This window comes from Diabrotica undecimpunctata, chromosome 3 (genome assembly GCF_040954645.1).
Source record: "Diabrotica undecimpunctata isolate CICGRU chromosome 3, icDiaUnde3, whole genome shotgun sequence".
NCBI lineage: Eukaryota > Metazoa > Arthropoda > Insecta > Coleoptera > Chrysomelidae > Diabrotica > Diabrotica undecimpunctata.
In genome coordinates, this window is record NC_092805.1 from 55,063,739 (window position 1) to 55,082,673 (window position 18,935).

The 18,935-nt window shown below is 31.3% G+C and overlaps 1 protein-coding gene across 2 annotated transcripts in view; it reads left to right on the top strand.

The window, feature by feature from the left end:
- Positions 1 to 18,935, top strand: part of LOC140436817 (BDNF/NT-3 growth factors receptor-like) — a 538,571-nt gene that overhangs the window by 105,516 nt on the left and 414,120 nt on the right. The gene's annotated exons all lie outside the window — the stretch shown is intronic.

Consider the following 18,935-nt stretch of genomic DNA (forward strand, 5'->3'; position numbering starts at 1 on the left):
TATATATTTTCTTTTGCTTGTTCCCTAACGAATGCTAATTCTCTCCAGAATTTATCCTTATTATAAGCTGAGTTGTCATCTTTTGGGCCATACACAATTATTATTGTTTTTAAATTCTTGCTTTTGTCTTTTATCTCAAGTGATAGTATTCTCTTTGATCAGACTTTCCAAATAGTTATTTGATCTGTTAATTTGGTATCTACTGTACATCCCACCCCCGCTGCTGCTCTCTTGTTTTCTTTTATTCCACTACTTATATATAAATACATGATAATTATCTGTTTCTACCATTCCTTGTCGTTTTTTTTTAGTTTTAATTATTTTCAGTATATCTAGCCCTGTCAAACTCCATCTTCTGTTCTTTTTCTTTACCCTTTATACTTCTAATATTCCAGGATCCCTACCTCCATATTTCTTTTCTACTCTCTTTGTTTCTTTCTTGTTCTCATTTTTGCACTTTCCTTTCTTGCATATTATTACTTTTTCCTTATTCATTGCCATGTTCGGTACTTTATATTCCAATCTATCATTACCTCTTAGTTTTTTGTTATTTTTAGATTTCCTTCGTTCCTGTTCCTTTTCCATTATTTCTCTATTATAGTTAGTTTATTGAATCCAATTCTCACTAAATTTCCTTTCATTTTTTCTACATTTGGCCTTTGTCTTATTTCTTTCTGCATTTCTTTTCATGATGCAGTTAGGTCGTGATTAATAAAAATATCTTCCTTAATGATTTTCCTCATTGTCTTACAAACTTGTGTGTATTCTCTGTATGTTACTACGTACTTTTATTTATTTTCTTTGTTGTATTAGTTTGGTTTTATATTTCTGGTTTGTTTTATTATTTTGGTTTTATTATACAGTTTACTATGTTGTTTTTTTTGTTGCGGGCATCCAATTTCTTTGGCACTATAAAGCACCTTTTGGCACTTTCATCATTGATCCTTTGGTAGTGATCTGAGTTTTCTTCTAGATTGTTAATATTATTATTATTTTTTTTGGCTTTGTGATTAATTTTGTTCTTTCTAGTTTTAGATCTAGAACAATTTTTGATCTGATTAATCTAAGGTCGCTGCCTGTTTAAAATTTGTTTATTACACTGACATATTTTATTGTAGCAAATCGGGATTATATTAGCATTAATAATATATTTAAGTTTATATCTACAACTAATCCTAAATATGGTTGATGGTCTGTGCTGTCCCCTATTATTATAACCTCATATTCTAGTTACTTATTAGTATCCTAGTAACCTGTCAGCTGCATTTTAGGTCTGGGATGTGTCCTTGTGATGTATTCAATGTAACTTGTTAATTCTCTCAGGATACAGTTAAAGTAATGACTTAGTTCAATATATATTTTCCACTCTTTTTCGTCAGCATTTATCATTATCATCAACCTGTATGCGTCCACTGCTCGACATAGGTCTTCCTCAGCTCTTTCCACCTGTCTCTGTCTTGTGCAGCTTGCATTTAGTGCTAACACGCTTTAGGTCGTCAGTCCATCTAGTTGGTGGGCATCCTCTGCTCCGTATTGCTTTTTGCTTTGGTCTCCACTCTAAAATACGTTTTGTCCATCGGTTGTCTGATAATCTGGCGACGTGTCCTGCCCAATTCCATTTTAACGAGGCGATTTTTTTCTTCGGTTGTGCCAACGGTTTGTTGCAGACTTCTCTATTAGGTTCTTTATCACTAGTAAGTGGTCGTCGTGCTGTAACCCGATCTAAAACCAGCTTGTTCTATAGGCTGATAGAAGTCTAATTTAGCGTCCAGTCATTTTTTGATAATTTTTGTCAGTAATTGATAATATATTCTGTTGTTTAGTTTTCCTAAACATATACCTCTTAGTGGATCTTGATCTACATTAGTTTTTGTCTTATTGTGCAAGATCGGGACTTAGACTTTTTGCATTGCCTTGTGATCAGCATGTCGATTCAATAATGTTTCCGATGTATTTAGGATGTCGCCTGTATATATCATATATGGATTTGAAAATTGTAAATACAAAGGAGGGGATGTCTTAATCCGCGAATACCGAGGATTTCAACAAACTTACCATTAGATTTTAACTACTAATTTCCCATGCCATTGGCTTTCGCAATGACGATTAACAAATTGCGAGGCCAACCGTTGAAAGTTTGTGGAATTAACTTAGAGTTTCCAAGTTTTGCGCATGGAAAATTATTCGCCCGTCGGATAACCGTCATCGTTGTATATTTTCGCGCTGCAAAAAAAATATTGGTTATCAAAAAGCATTAAATTGGTTCAACTTTTTTCATACATAATATTTTTAAGTATTTTGTTTTTGGTTTATATATATATATATATATATATATATATATATATATATATATATATATATATATATATATATATATATATATATGCAATAAATAATTTTAATGTATATGCTTTGTTCATAAATTAAATAATGTGTTGATAAATAATACGGCTTCTTGCATCCCAAGATGATTTAAAATTTAACAAATATACAACTTATACTAATAATATACAACCATATTTATGTAGTGATTTTGTCAAACGGTGAAAAATAAAATGCATTAATCATCCAGTAAACGTGTTAATAAAAGGTAAAATATGATTCCATAATAGATACATTATATACTTGACATAAGACTTTATCAACAGTAGTTATTAATAATCCGTGACTTGTTATATGCATGCAAATACTCGAGTAATTAGTGTTACAAAACCGATTGCGCAAAATATTTGTCATTGTTCATTTACGTTGTCCTATATGAGATTTAAAACCCACCACTTAACACAAAAAAGGTGATTAATGGATCACTCCCGTGTTTTACTCTAATACGCCTTGGTTCTTTCATTTGAACTATTGTCGAACTTGAAATATGTATATCAACTTCATTCAGCCAATGAAAATCCACAAAGTATTATAGTAGAATATTACTTCGGAAATTGGTAGCAATACTGTAATTTATTTATTTAGCAATATTTATTTTGATGATTTTCCGTTCTAGTTAACAAAACTATACACAAATAAACCCTTCTACAAATATTTGTTGAACATTTATTTATTTTTGACTACGTTAAATTATAATAAAAATTAATTAACTAATTGAAAACACGATCTCATGATTATTTCGACTCTGTAATAAAAATCTTTCTTTTTTCTTAATTAATCAATATTTCGCCATTTATTTAATATGATTGTATTTTTTGTAATGTTCAAATTGTTTTAGTTTACTCCTGAAGAAGCTGTTAAATAAATGGCGAAATATTGAGTAATTAAGAAAAAAGAAAGATTTTTATTACAGACCACTTTACCCGATAATTTGACGTATTTATATATATATATATATATATATATATATATATATATATATATATATATATATATATATATATATATATATATATATATATATATAATATTTTAAAAGTATTCAACTAGTGAATTCAGAGGTTTAATCGGTCATTCAGGTTGGCAAATAACAAAAAAGAAGTCGACTACTTAATAAGTTTAATCGAAGACGTTTTGCTTTATATTTCTAAACCTTCATCCATCATCCAGCCTCAAGAGTCCACTGCTGAACATAGGCCTCTTCCTCATGTTTCCAACCCCGTCTATCTTGCGCCGCTCTCATCCAGTTTTTATTGAGTCTTCTTAAATCGTCAGTCCATCTTGTAGGTGGTCGACCGACGCTTCTCTTGTCTTCCCTTGGCCTCCATTCCAATAACCTCTTTGTCCATCGCCCATCTGTCATTCTGGCTATGTGTCCTGCCCATCTCCATTTTTGTCTGGCTATCTTCTTGATGATGTCAGTCACTCCGGTTCTTCTCCTGATGTCTTCGTTGGTTATTCTGTCTCGCAGAATTATTCCTAACATGGACCGCTCCATTCTTCTCTGCGTGACTCTCAGTTTGGTAGCTGCTGCTTTTGTTAAGGTAAGTGTTTCTGCTCCGTACGTCAAGACTGGGAGGACGCACTGATCAAATACCTTTCTCTTTAGGCATGTGGGCAGCTCACTTTTAAAAGTTTCTCTCAGTTTTTCAAATGCTGCCCACCCAAGGCCGATTCTTCTCTTCAGTTCATGAGTCTGGTTATCCCTGCCAATCATAATTTCATGTCCCAGGTATTTATATCTATCTACGAGTTCTAGTTCTTTCCCACCAATACTGATGTTCTGGTTGGGTACCAAATTGGTCATGATTTTTGTTTTCGAGATATTTATATTTAAACCTACACTTTCTGTAGCCAGATCTTCAGCTATTGTAAGTATATCATCGGCGAAACGTAAGTTGTTTAGATATTCTCCATCTATTTTTATTCCCTTTGTCATCCAATCCAAATTTTTCAAAGCATCTTCTAGCACCGTATTAAAAAGTTTAGGTGACATTGGGTCTCATTGTCTAACCCCCCGTTATATTTTTATGCGATTACTGTTAGTATGTAATCTGACAGTGGTTGTTGCCTGCAGGTATATTTTGTATAATAATTTAGTATATCTATAATCTAGCCTGCATTCTTTAAGCGCCTGTAATATTTTGCTTAGCTCAACTGTGTCAAAGGCTTTGTGAAAATCGATAAATATTAGAACTAGAGGTTTATTGTATTCCACTGCTTTCTCTATTAGGGTTTTTATACTTTGTAGATGCTCATTTGTTCCGTAACTTTTTCGGAATCCTGCCTGTTCCCTTGGTTGATAAGTCTCTAATTTTCTTTCCATTATCTTAACTAGTATTCGCGTAAACAACTTATATATGGCTGAGGAGGCTAATCGGTCTGTAATTCTCTAAATTTGCTTTGTCTCCTGCTTTGTGTAATAGAATCATAGTAGCGTTGTTCCAGTCTGTTGGAATATTGGCGCTGTGAAGGCAGATATTGAAAAGTTGTTTAATTTTTTCAAGTAATACATCCCCTCCAATTTTTAGTGCTTCTGATACTATTCCATCTTCACCCGGGGTTCGATTATTTTTCATTTTCTTCAGGGCCTCTTTGATTTCTGATTTTGTTATATTTCTAAAATACAACAGATAACAAAAAGTTTATAAGATATACAGCTGTTAATAGTTCAATATGTAGTATATACTATAAACTTTATTCAACATTTAAAACTAACTTAAAAAAAAACAATAACACAAACTCTGCAGTTAATAATGTTCATATTCGAAGATATGAAGATTTAGAAATTTCAAACGAACATTTGGCTTCATTTGGAGATCTTTCTCCAATGAAGAAAACATAGCACTGATCTATGATATCATATCATAGACGTTTGCAATCTATGCAAACGACGTGACGCGGTACCGAAAATTTAAGGGCCATATGTAAACCAAATTCCAATCCCTGTGAAGGTTTGAGACATAATTATGAACTACGAGGGTCGTTGAATTTTTAGTTGGACGGTTGGATTTGTATGGCAGAAATATTTGTTTTTTTTTTTTTTTGATGTTTTTTTTTTATTTTAAACTTGGAAATAATAAGCCACATTTTAACTAAAGAAATAATAATTGTTATTATTTATTTTGTAAGATGAGAGAGTGGTAAACCAGGCTCAAATTGTCGATGTCGGTTCTTTTGTTTATTGCAGATGAGTTCTTGAGGATCTCACAAATTTTGACATTTTGTGAAGGCAATGTGATATTTGGTGGAAATGGCGTGTTGTGCCAGGGCCCAAGAGGGTTTGGAAGTCTAATGTCACTTTTATATGAAGTTATACGCCCTGGAAAGTCCTATACATATAGTATATATATTATTATGTATATATATATATATACATATATATATATATATAAATATATATATATATATATATATATATATATTTATATATATATATATATAAATATATGTATATATATATGTATATATATATATATATAAATATATATCATATATATATATATATTATATATATATATATATATATAACTCTTTAAGATTTGGTAAGCTTTTAAGTTTATATAACTCTTTCTCAAAACCATACTAAACATAAAAACAAAAACCTACATTAGACAATGAAGTTGTATCCGTTAGCCTTGTGAGTATGTTACTATAAAATTAGCAGAATTACTTATTTTTTCTTTCATTCAAAACTTTTCTACTATTACTAATTAAAAGGTTTCCATGTCTCTTCTATTTTTTATATGCATTTTAGGTTTCTCTGTCAGAGGAATTGTCAATGTTTATGCAATCTTTCATCGCACATTTTGACATAATATGTAAAATGTTTCGTTTGCACTTATTAAACAAGCAACAGAGTTTATTTTACTAAGTAAGTAAGAAGAGAAAAACCAAACACAATTAAAAAAACATTATCTTATTTGAACTTGGAATAATCTATCTAGCCTGTGTAACTTATGTAAGAACTTTTATATAGTTGTTATTTTTATTTCCATTAAAAGAAGATTACTGTATATAGCATTAATATTTTCAATGTCTTCTCTTTTGTTTAAGGCAACGCATTTCTAGAAACAGTCTTTTGTTGTAATTTCTTTTCCTTCTCAATATTTCTGCTTGCTTATAGTTAGGCATGTGGCCCATCGTAATAGAATGTTCACTTATTGCACAGGCTTGTACTGTATTCATATTAATGTCACTCTTGTGCAATGTTAATCTTCCGGACAAAATTCTAGACGTTTCTCCAATATATACTGTATTGGAATTATTACAGGGTAGAGAGTACACCACAGTGTAGCTTTCTTTAATATTTAAGGGTGTTTTTAGTTTGGTGTGTAATTTCAGTATTGTTTTTATATTTCTGGTTCCAATTTTAATATTAGGTACTTCTCTAAATGTATTTAATAGTCTATTTGTTAAACCTGGAATATATAGTAAAAATTTTGGACACCAAAAATAAGTCTATTCAGAAGTTTCACTGGGAATGAATTTTCTAACATGATCGTTTTTAGTTTTTTAAGACCGGCTGTTCTATATTCATGATGTAACAAAGTTATAACCCTACTTTTCATATTTAATATTAGGTTTGTCTTCATCGAAGATGGATGTGGTGAAAAGTAATTAATAAACCTGTTGCAACATATTGGATTTCTATACCATTCTGTTTTTAGAACGTTGTTTGAATACGGTGTAGTATCTTATCCAGATGCCATTCATTTTGTGTCCACATTGAACACTAGTAAATGCTTTATTGAAAACGAGTTCCGAATAGATGTTAAATATTAGTGGGGACAAATGAATGAATGTTTTACACGATCAAAGGCCTTCTCAAAGTCAATAAAACACATAAAAACTGAATCGCCGACATCTTTGCATCTTTATACCATAACCTAAATACTAAATAGTGTTTCTTTGGTTCTAAAGTTATTGCGGAACCCAAACTACGTGTCACTAAGTTGTTCTTCTATTTTTTGGTACATCCTTTAGCGCAAAATTCAAAGGAATATTTTTAAAACATGGCTCATCAAGCAGATGGTTCGATAGTCCCTACATCTTTTCGTATTTGTTTTTTAGGTATCATCACAAAAGTCGACAGCAACCAATCCGTTGGTATATAACCAGTTAGTTAAGAGCTTTATTATTTCACTCGGTATTTTATCCAGCCCCGTCACTTTTCTAGCCTTTTACAATTATATTGCTCGTTTAATTTCGTCCATAGCTATGTCAAGTCTTGTCACTACTTATTTAATTTTAAGATCAGGCCTTTTATCATTAAATAGTTCCTCAATGTATTCTTTCCATCTGTCTATTTTAACCAAATCAGTGATAATCAGTTTGCGTTACTTCTTTATACATATTAAATGGATCATGTTTTTCCTCTTCAATTTTCAAACATTTATTTTCAAAGAATGTTTCTCTTGCAGCTCGTATTTTAAGCAGCTCTTGCAGCGCGTATTTGCTTTTCTTCTTTTTAATTCTCGATGGATTCTTGTTGGTCGTTATTTTCAAAATTGCCTTCTAAATTGTTTGCAATCACCTGGCTTCTATTTCTAACACAATTCATATCCATTTTGTTAGAAGATCGCTGTTGTTTTATCCGTTAAGCATTAATTTTAATTCGGCCAACAACAGACTGTGGGCAGATGGAACATCGGCATCAAAAAAAGTTTTTACAGATTTTACTACATTTCTGCAGCGCCCACTGATGGTTATGTTTCGATTTCTTAAGATATTAAAAGAGGTATCTTATAGAACATATAGAATTAATATTCCATGTAAATATTCTATGGGACGATTTACCATTAGTTTTATTTCTGCTAATAATTTTATATTGAGTTTTTGTTACTTCTGAAAGTTTCTAATGGATTTTTATAGTTTACACTTAATGTTCTAGTTATGGTTGTTCTCCATATAGATGACATTCTATTAATGAATGCATTCCCGCATTTAGTTGTTTTTTTAGTTTGAACTAAAAAAAATTGGCCATTTAGTATTGTGTGGTCTGTTTGACTGACCGGATACAAACCTGCAAACGATACAGAAAAATTTATAACGGATCTGGATTCAGCATTAAAAATTGTGTAGTCAAAAATTATTCTAATATGGAGTTATGTAGAAAAAACACATTTAATAGTACCTATATGATATATTTTTGAAAAAGAATTGTAATACTGGTAATAGCGGTTTCAAAGATTTAATAGTCCATTGGAAAGTTACATTGAATTTACAATTTTAAAAGGACGCCATTTTATTTATTTTTTATGTGTAGAAGTGATAAGTAGAAGCTTATCTTTACACTGTACTAACTAAAGTGACTAAAAGACACTAAAACACACTTCTGATCAAGCAGTTTTGAGGTCTATTAAGTTTGTTTTGTTCTTTTGATTACCAAGAAATTTATCTTGGAATAATATTGGTACGGTGCTCTTATTAAACTTTATCTCTGTCCATTGGTGCTATTTGGTGCGACGCAAGCGCACGAGGTGAGCTAAGTTTTGTGGTGGCGAAATGGGTCGATAATAAATTAATAATAACATAGAAAATATTCATGATAAATAAAAATATATAATAATAAATAAAAAATATAATAATAACATTAAGAAAATAATAAATTGATACAAAATGATATAAATAAAAAATATAAATTCTATTGCTATATTCTACCCTTTCTTTTGCTATGTCACATGTTAGGATTCGATCAGTTGTTTATTTTTACTCTGTCAGAGGTGTTCTTTAGGTTAATAAAGCAAATTAACCTTATAGTATATGTATGATCATCCATACTGTCATATGATATCTGATATGTTAAAAATAGGGTGTAGTGCCCTTTTGGTAGTCACTCTGTTTGTTTTTTCTATCTTTATACAATCCTTATCCCCTCCCCTTTTGATATAATCCCCATCCGCATGTAATGCCGGCGCTTAGGTTTTCGTCACGGACTGGGAGACAGAGAGCATAAGCAAATTATATATATATATATATATATATATATATATATATATATATATATATATATATATATATATATATATACAGTGATGAGTGTCTTACCACCCGGCTTTTTAACGTAAGCGATAGAAAACACAGTTACCTTGTGAAATAAAAAGAGATGAAACTCGTAGAGGTGAGAAATAATCGGAAAAACCTATAATTTATATTACATTACATTACCACTAACGATAGTCTCACACCTTTAGACGTTAGATTCGAGCTAAATCACCTCGGTCATAATTATTATGAGTAACGTCGAATGTGTGACGTATTTCCATTTTTTCGCATAAAGTAAAAACTGATTGACCACAATAAAGCAAATATGTGTAGTGATTATTTAATCTAAAGTTTTAAATTATTAACCAAGAATAATTTCTACTATGATTTGGGGAGTTTCATACACTCTTGTCACGGAATAATTATAAATCCTTCGTGGATTAGTGGTAAGAATTCTACATTGTGATACAGACATCGCAGACGGTTAGAGTTCAAAACCCACATGTAGTTTTCTTTTTTTTTTTTTTTTTAATAATTTGAAATTATGCAAAGATCGTTTTACTTTGAATCACTAAACACAACTAAACAAAAACTAAAGTTAAAACAAAAAATCTTATTGACAAAATAGTATCGTCGTACTTTCGAAAATAAAGTAAAAACTTTTAAAGAATGTTTAAATAAGTAAAAATTCTACAAAAATAAAAAAATATCCGTGGCCACTAATCAATCGATTAGGAAAAATCGCACTGAGATATTCACTGACGATGCGAGAATTATGTGCAGGACAACCATCGTGTTGAAATCATATGGAATCGAAAGGTATTGGTAAATTACAAAGGGCTGGGACAATTTCATTTTGAAGAAGTTCCAAGTATTTCCGCCCAGTCAACATACCGTCTATAAAAAATGGACCAATGACATGATTCCCTATTATGCCTCCCCAAACATTTACTTTTCGAAGACGCTGGGTACGAGCGACATAAATCTGACGAGGATTTCCTCGAGATCAATACCTAGCACTGATTGAATTGTGACGGCCATGCAATGAAAACGTACATTCATCGGTGAACAAAACGTTCTCTAAAAAATGTTCATCTTGATGTGACATTTCCATTGCAGTTTGACAAAATTCTAAACGTCTATATTGATCCCCAGGGAATTGTTCGTTGGATTTATGAAGTTTATAGGGACGGTATCGATGTCTTTACAAGATTTCACCTACTCTAAATCTTGGAATTCCACATTGTTCTCCGAGACGAGATGTTGATTGGGTAGGATTTTGCTCAATACTTGCACAAATCAAAGTGTCCCTTAGTTCCAAATCTGGATTTACCTCCCTTCGTCTGCGAACTCCTCTTGGATCGAACACGGATCCATAAGCAAAAAAATTACGTATAATAGACTGAATTGTTGATCGTGCTGGAGCCGGCCTATTTGGAAACATATTTACAAATTGTTGTCTAATCATGTTGTCTGATAATCCATTCACATGCCAGACAACAATTTGCACTTTTTCCTCGACCGTTAAAATCCTTTTTACGAATTGTTTTTTCAATAAAAAGTTTCTGTTCACCGTAAAAAACACTTCTCGATGTGTTATTATTTGATAACTTAAAGGCTTGATGCTTTTGTTAGCTATAAAGGAGGTAGCTGTTCGCGCGCATCCATTCCAATGTCGTCAATTGTTTTGAAAATCATTACCTGTACAGAGGAATTGATATTAACACTGAGAATTTAGTGATGGATTTGACATTAAACAGTCTTCAATGGATTATTTTCCATTCACAACTGAAGACTGTAAAACTGGAATTGATTTTGAAATATTTTGTATTTCTATTTTATAACATTGAAATAAGAATAAATTGTAAATAATGAGTTTTTCGAAAACTTGTTACCTAATATGTATCATATTTTCTATTATTTTTGATTGAGTAAAACAAAAATTTTACCCTTGGTGTGAATTGAACCCCAGTCTTCTTATTGATAGACAACGTCTCTAACTATTACACCAATTCTAGATACAATAATAATTGTTTTCGGACTGATCATACCTATTTAGTTTAGTCAAATATTTCAGTTGAGTTATTTTTATTATTAAATAAACTTAAAGATTTATAATTTAAAATCGCTACTAATTAATGTTTTTTACTATAATATATCTTAATATATTTGATCATTTATTCTAACATCAGAAATTATTAAAATAAAATATTTTCGAGGTCATCCGTATAATTATGACTGAAGTCAAATAGACACGTCTAATAACTAGCCTTATCTCGTACTATCTCACAACTTAATCTGTCTTCTATCCTTCCGCTAACGAACGTAAGATGCCCTTTTGCTAGTCGCCTTGTTTGTTTTTTTATCTTAATAATAATCTTTATCCTTTCTCCTTTAATTTAACGTATCACACGCTCCGATCGGACTAATAACAACGGAGATATGATGTAATTCCTGCGCAGAAGTTTCCATTAAGGACAGATAGACATAATACGCAGATTAAATATACTATTGTGGACACATTCAACGTATTTCTTAAGAACAGAAATTCTTTAATAATAAAGTATATTAACTTACACTCTATAATGAACTTTTGTTGAAAATAGGTAAGAAGTAAAACGGTACACTACAAAAAATAAGTTATAGTCTCGTGTTTGCCACTCCTGATGATATTTAATTAATATATGCATAAAACACTTTACAGTCAAAACATTTAAAACCCTATCTCCAAATGAATCATCAATTTTTTCATAGTTCCAAATATTTAATATTTATTTAATTTTATATAGAAACACTAACAATTTTATTAGAAAACCTTGTCCTTCTTCTAGTAGGTACAGTTTTTTTGTAAATAAACATGTTAGGTTAGGTTAGTAATATAAATAACAATAAAGTCTATGTGAACACATAATTAAGATAAAAAATATCAAAGTAAGTGTAGTTATTGACAAAAAAAAATAAAAAGAAAAACGAAAACAAAGAAAAAAGTGCCTCAATTAGCAACCTGTATGAAAATGAAGCGGTGTCGTTATGTAGAATGTAAGAGGATACACAGTCTAAATCATTTAAAGTCAAGAAATTTTATAAATTTTCCCAAGCCTTTATTTCTTTATAAACAATGTTATTTCTTTATTAAATTAAAAATATTTCTTTAATTAAGATTTCTTTATAATAAACCAGTGACATATGACGTCAAATACTTTTTATTAATACTAATACTAATTAATTAATAGTAATTTTTGTGTATAGAATGGGCTGGAGGGCTTCATTACGGAAAGACCGACAAAATAAGCAAATCATAATATTGATGACTAGAAGAAAAGGCGACCATACCCTAGTATTATGTAAACTAAGAATCATCCTGAACTACTTTCCACCCAAGAGAGTAGCGCCAACACAATCAAAAATCAAAGTCGCAGGAATAAATACGGAATCCACGGAATACTTATACAGGAAAAGAATATCAGAAAACATCGCTGAGAATAAAATTTTTGAAAACGATAACATCGTGGAAAGCTGGGAAAACTCAATAATAACATAATTACCGCAGCACCAGAACCACTTGGAGAGAGGAAAGTAACGAACTCCAACATATCAAAAAACATAACACCATGGTTTAGAGAGGAACTAAAGAAATAACGTGAAGACAAATAAAAAGAGAACACTGACAGAGCTTCTCAAAACAAATGAAACACGACTTCTACGGAACATAAAAAGAAATGTGGAGAATAATCAGAGGACAAAGAAAAGAGATAAACGAACTACTAAAAATGAAACTCATTCAGAAGGAAACATGGGTAGACTACTTTCGATCCCTATTTGCTAAAGGTAACGATAATAAACCACCAACACCAGAGGTGACGACAAACAAAGAAATAAATATTAAGGAGGAAGAGGTAAAGGAAGGATTAAGGAAATTAAAGAATGGGAATTAATTTATTAAACCCAACAATAAAATTAACAACCAAAGTGATAACAAATAAACTGAATAAAATTATAACACTAGCAGAAGAACAACAAGGTTTTAGGTCGAAAAGATCATGCACCGACGGTATATTTATAATGAAACAAAGGCAAGAGAAATCATTAGAATACAACAAACCGACATATCTATATTTCGTTGACCTTAAGAATGCATTTGCCGGGTCAAATTAAAAGACGTTATTCACTTACTGTACGCAAGAGAGACACCTCTAGGAATAATCAAAATGATCGAAAATATCTACCAAAACAACACAATCAAAGTAAAAGTAGAAGAAGAACTAACCGACCCTATTGAAGCTGACAATGCGATAAGATAGGGAGATTCCGTAAGTCCTCTATTGTTCAACCTGATTATGGATGATGTAATAAAAAAAGTAAAAACTAAAACAACATATCAAGTGGGAGAAAAACAACTTAAAATAATCTGCTATGCAGACGACGCAATACTACTCTCTTAAAACGAAGATGATTTACAATGTAGGCTGCACCAATTTATTAAAACCGTCAGAAAATTTAACATGTTAATTTCCCCAAAAAAGACAAAATGCATGGTTACAACAGCAAATTTACTAAGATGTAAATTGGAGCTGGAAGGTCAGATAATAGAACAAGTAATGGAGTTTAAATATTTACTGAAGTGGAAAATCAAGTGAATAGAGCAATTAGAGCCGTAGGCTGTCTAAATGAAACAATATGGATAAATAAAAAAATCGGGAAAGAAACGAAAGACAGAATTTACAAAATAGTCATCAATAATGACATACGCTTCAGAAACAAGACCTGACACAGAGAGGACAAAAAGGATGTTTAGAGTCAGTAGAAATGAAAACACTTAGAAAAATCGGTGGTAAGACACTATTGGACAGAGCTAGAAGTACAGATATACGACGTAGATGCAAGGTAGAGAACATCAAGAACTGGGTAAGAAATAGAAGAGTAGAATGGAACGATCATATGAGCCGAATGATAACATGAGTAGTAAAGACGGCAAGGGACGGTTTCCCAATAGAAAGACGATCAGTAGGAAAACCACGAAAACGATGGAACGACAACTTACTGGAGGCAAATTGAAGAACAGACAGAGTCATGTCTATAAAAAAAGAAGAAGAAAAAGAGCATCCAAAATATTACATTACCCATGTTCGTCCGTCTAAAGATCTGGTATACTGCCAAGGATCGATCTCACCGTAAACCGATAATCTCAACGGAAGTAAGGGCTTGTGCAACAATCGTAGCAAATTGAAGAACAGACAGAGTCATGTCTATATAAAAAGAAGAACAAAAAGAAGAAGGAAAAACTTTGGAGCACTGTAAAATCCAGAAATGTTAATGAAATTAAACAAATTTGCAGGGAAAATCATTTTAATATAAATCCTTTATGATATTGCTTTAATGTTATTTTATTGTAAAATTACCATAAAAAAAAGTTTTAGCGCCCAAAAGAAAATGTGTCCCAAAATTTTAGTTATTTTTGTTTATAACTTTTTTATTTTCTATTTTATAATTAGAAGTATGATTAAAAGTAATAGAATTAAAGTAGACAATTGTAGACAATTTAATTTGCTACAAATAATGTCAAATAAAATTTTTTGTAGGGTTGCTAGTTTACGCGATACAGAACGAAAATTTTTCGCCCTGTTTTTCCAAGATGGTTGCCGGGGTGACAAGGGTGGCGACCCCACAAGCTTAAACTTAAGCTTATACTTACCCTCATAACAAATCAAAAAAATAAAATTGCGTCGATAATAAATGCACGTTAAGGCTTAAAAAATTGTAACATTTCAATGGACTAAAAATATTTATCCAAACATATCAACAATTTTAAGTAATTAAGCATTACAAATATTTTATTTAAATTTGGTTTGATTTCATTAATGAGAATATTATAATTCGTCAATATTATCTGTTATAATTGTATAAATATTATTTTTAATATTAATAACTAGATATATGAACAAATAATAATAATAATTGGAGAGTACTGCGAATTATTTTATGATGTATTTATTTTTTAGATAATTATGACTCAAGATTTCTGTAAAAATCATCGATAATGAGTTTTGAAATGATCAATTAAGTATTGTCATTACATTATGGGAATTAACCAGAATTTCAGTTAAAAACACGTTTATTTTGGAAACTTCCATTTCCACTTTGGAAACCGTTCTTGAAATACAAAATTATTAATTGTTTAATTTGTATCTCTAGAACCGTTTCCGAACTGGTATAATTGGAACGCCAAAAGAAACGTATTTTTAACCAAACATTGTGGATAATTTCCATTAAAAATAATAAATTACATTAAAATGCCACAAGAATATAGCTTCCGAATAATATTATATTTGAGTCCAACTCTGATCTCACAGAAGATGAAATATTAATTTTAAGTCGGTCTTGTGATTAATGGACCAATGATAAATTATCGCTCCTCGAATACATCTAGCAACGTTGGTTAATTAAAAACTTCGGTAATATATTATTCGGCAATTACAATGAAATCCTCTCTCTTGACCCACGACTTGTGACTGTTGGAACTGCACCTACCAAATTTTTTATGCTCCAAGGTAGGAACCTTTATCATAATGTTTCACCATGCATCTTTGAATTTGTAATGGGATTAAAAACCGTTGCTAATATTTGTGTAGGCAGCTAGATAAGACTGAAAGAATATATATAAAGCATTACATACAAAAATGTTGTTTTTTAGGTAGTACTTATGTGATAAACAAAATAAAGAAAGCATATTATTTATTTTCATTGCTATAATGCAGGGGAGGCCAACCCGTCGATCGCGATCGACTAGTCGATCACCGCCCCTACGTCAGTCGATCGCGAACAAGCAAAAAGTATAAGAAAAATAAAATAGAAATTACGAAAATTATTGAGTGCTAGCAATCTTGCATCGATCATCGCGAGCGACTTATGAAGTGTCCACTCTGTACATGATACTATAAATGTTATAGTATGTAGGTACTATATAGTGACTATAAATGGGTAGCCGCTTTCTTTCCCTTTTCATTCTGCTATTTTTATCCCGCTGGCGTAAGAGCGAATCACATCATGGTAAATCATGGTAAAAGAAAATTGTTGCTGCTTAATCTGCAATACATCAGTAGCAATACCGAAAAAAGGAAATTTAGAGCATCACGTCAACACAACGCCTGGTAAATACCAATCAGAGCTTCCACCTAAGAGTGAAGTGAGAAAGAATAAACTTCAAGCATTAAAATCTCTTTTGACTGCCCAAAAAATATGCTCTGTAAGTCGAATGAAGAGTCTAAGGCTGTAACTTAAACTTCATTCTTAGTTTATTATGAAATTTCGCAAAAGTGTAAGCCGTTTTCTAATGAAGAATATGTCAAAAAATATTCGAAGATTTACTGTTTGTTACTTGTACTGTGACGCGTCGTATAGAATTTTTGAGTAAAAATCTTAATGAATAACTGCAAAGAGATGTACTCCTGTACGTTGCTTTTTCGTTACAGTTTGATGATTCGACGTATATCATGGATACTGCACAATTACTTATTTTCATTCAGATGGTCTTTGATGATTTCTCAACAAGAGAAGAGTTTATAACAATGATATCCTTAAAAAAGTCAGAACACGTGGCATTGATTTATTCACGTAATTCAGACATTTTGTCGGTTAGATTAATTTACCTTTATTTAAGCTTGTTTTAATAACGACAGATGGACTCCGGCAATGATTGGTATTAGTAATGGATTTATATCACTATGTCACTAACACAAAAGACAGGGAAATCTCTACAAAGACGGCTGCTTAAGCAACAGTTTACAAAGGTTTCGAGATTTTTACATGACATTAATAAATTTTTTGAAGAGAGAGGAACACATTGAATCTGGAACTGCAAGACAAAAACAAAACATTATCAGAAATGATAACTTCTATTGCATCATTCAAACTTCAAGCAGTATCTTTGATAGTTGATATTGTAAAGAAAAGGTTTCTAAGATTTACGAATATTAAATATCACATGGAAAAACACCCTGCCTATGTTTTCAAGCTATAGAAGTATACAGCAGAAATTCAGTCAGTGGTATCAGGCTTTGAAATCCGTTTAAGATACTTCAATAAAATTAAAAAGTTAGTCGAATTTATTAACTATCCATTTAATGATACTATTCATGACACCCTTGAACTATCCAAACAATTTGCAGAGATATTCCAAATGGATCAACTTTTTCTTAAAAATGAAATAATTGCTACTCGCTGCGATGTATTTTTGAAATCGAGGTCATGTTCACATCTAGATCTCTGGCCATTGGTGTCCAATGACAAATATCCAAATTTAAAGAAATGTGCTGAACAACTGCAGTCCTGTTTTGGTTCAACCTATTTATGTGAATCAGCGTTTTCATATTGAAAACAAACGAAGAGTAAACAGCGTTTCAGCTTGACTATAATAATGGTCATACGTTGGTTTCTTTAAAGTTGGCCATTTCCAACTTCAGGCCAGACCTTAAGAACCTAGCAAAAACTTTTCAAATGCAAGTCTCACGTTAAGTTTTTTTTTTATTTAATATATTTGGAAAAATAAATAAATAAGAATTACTACTTTTGTTTTATTTATGAATTACTAATACACACTGGCGAGCAATAAAACTAATACATTCAGAATTTTAGCGTTTAAAGAGGAATCGGTTTTACTCAAATTCGTTTAGATCTCGAAAGCTGATAAAATAGTCTTTCAGAATCAGTGATTGATTTTTTGAGATATATTAAGCAGCTCTGAGATATTCAGCTCATTTTTTAAGTTAAAATTCTGGATTGAAAGTTTTATTGCTCTCCAGTATAGTTAAAAAATTCCTAGTCGGTAGATCACAAAGAATTAAAAAGGCAGACAGTAGATCTCGAGTCCGATTAAGTTGGCCACCCATGCTATAATGCATATGAAACCTTCACTACTCATGAAGTCTCGAATATTATCTAAGGGCATAATAATATCGCAATAACTTTTGTATAGTACATTTCACGAATTTTCGACTATTTTAGATCAGGAATGAAAGCTTAGACTTAAACGGTCCGATGTACTAAGAAAGTTATTAGAAAATTTTCCCAATATTTGAAACACTGTGGAAGATAAGCAAAAATACGGTTTAAACTTATAATTTATTTTACATTACGTAAGAGAAATATACAATTATTAGTGCAAAAATAGAAGAAAACTACAAACTCTATTATTTCTAAATTGTAGTTGTCAGTGGGGCACCTAGAATTTTCCTGGTGGTGGGGTTGGTTGGGCATCGAAATTTTTTTTATTCTACTTCCATTTTGAGTCCTTAAAATTTGGGTTTTAGTTTAATTTAAAGCACTAAAGATAGCAGTGCCAAGGATTCTGGTATCTGTTATCCTGCCTTCTAACTAAAACCACCCCCTCCTACTTGTGTGCAATTAACTGTCGCACGTACCGTACTCCGAAAGTGGGATGGCTGCTGTAAGGCTGAAGACATTTTTGGAACACTCCCTTCTCTTATCTAGATATTATCTCTGTTGTTGGTCCGGTCGGTGTTTATCTTTTTCTTCTTTTTTTTTTAATTACTGTTCGGATGTAATTGTGA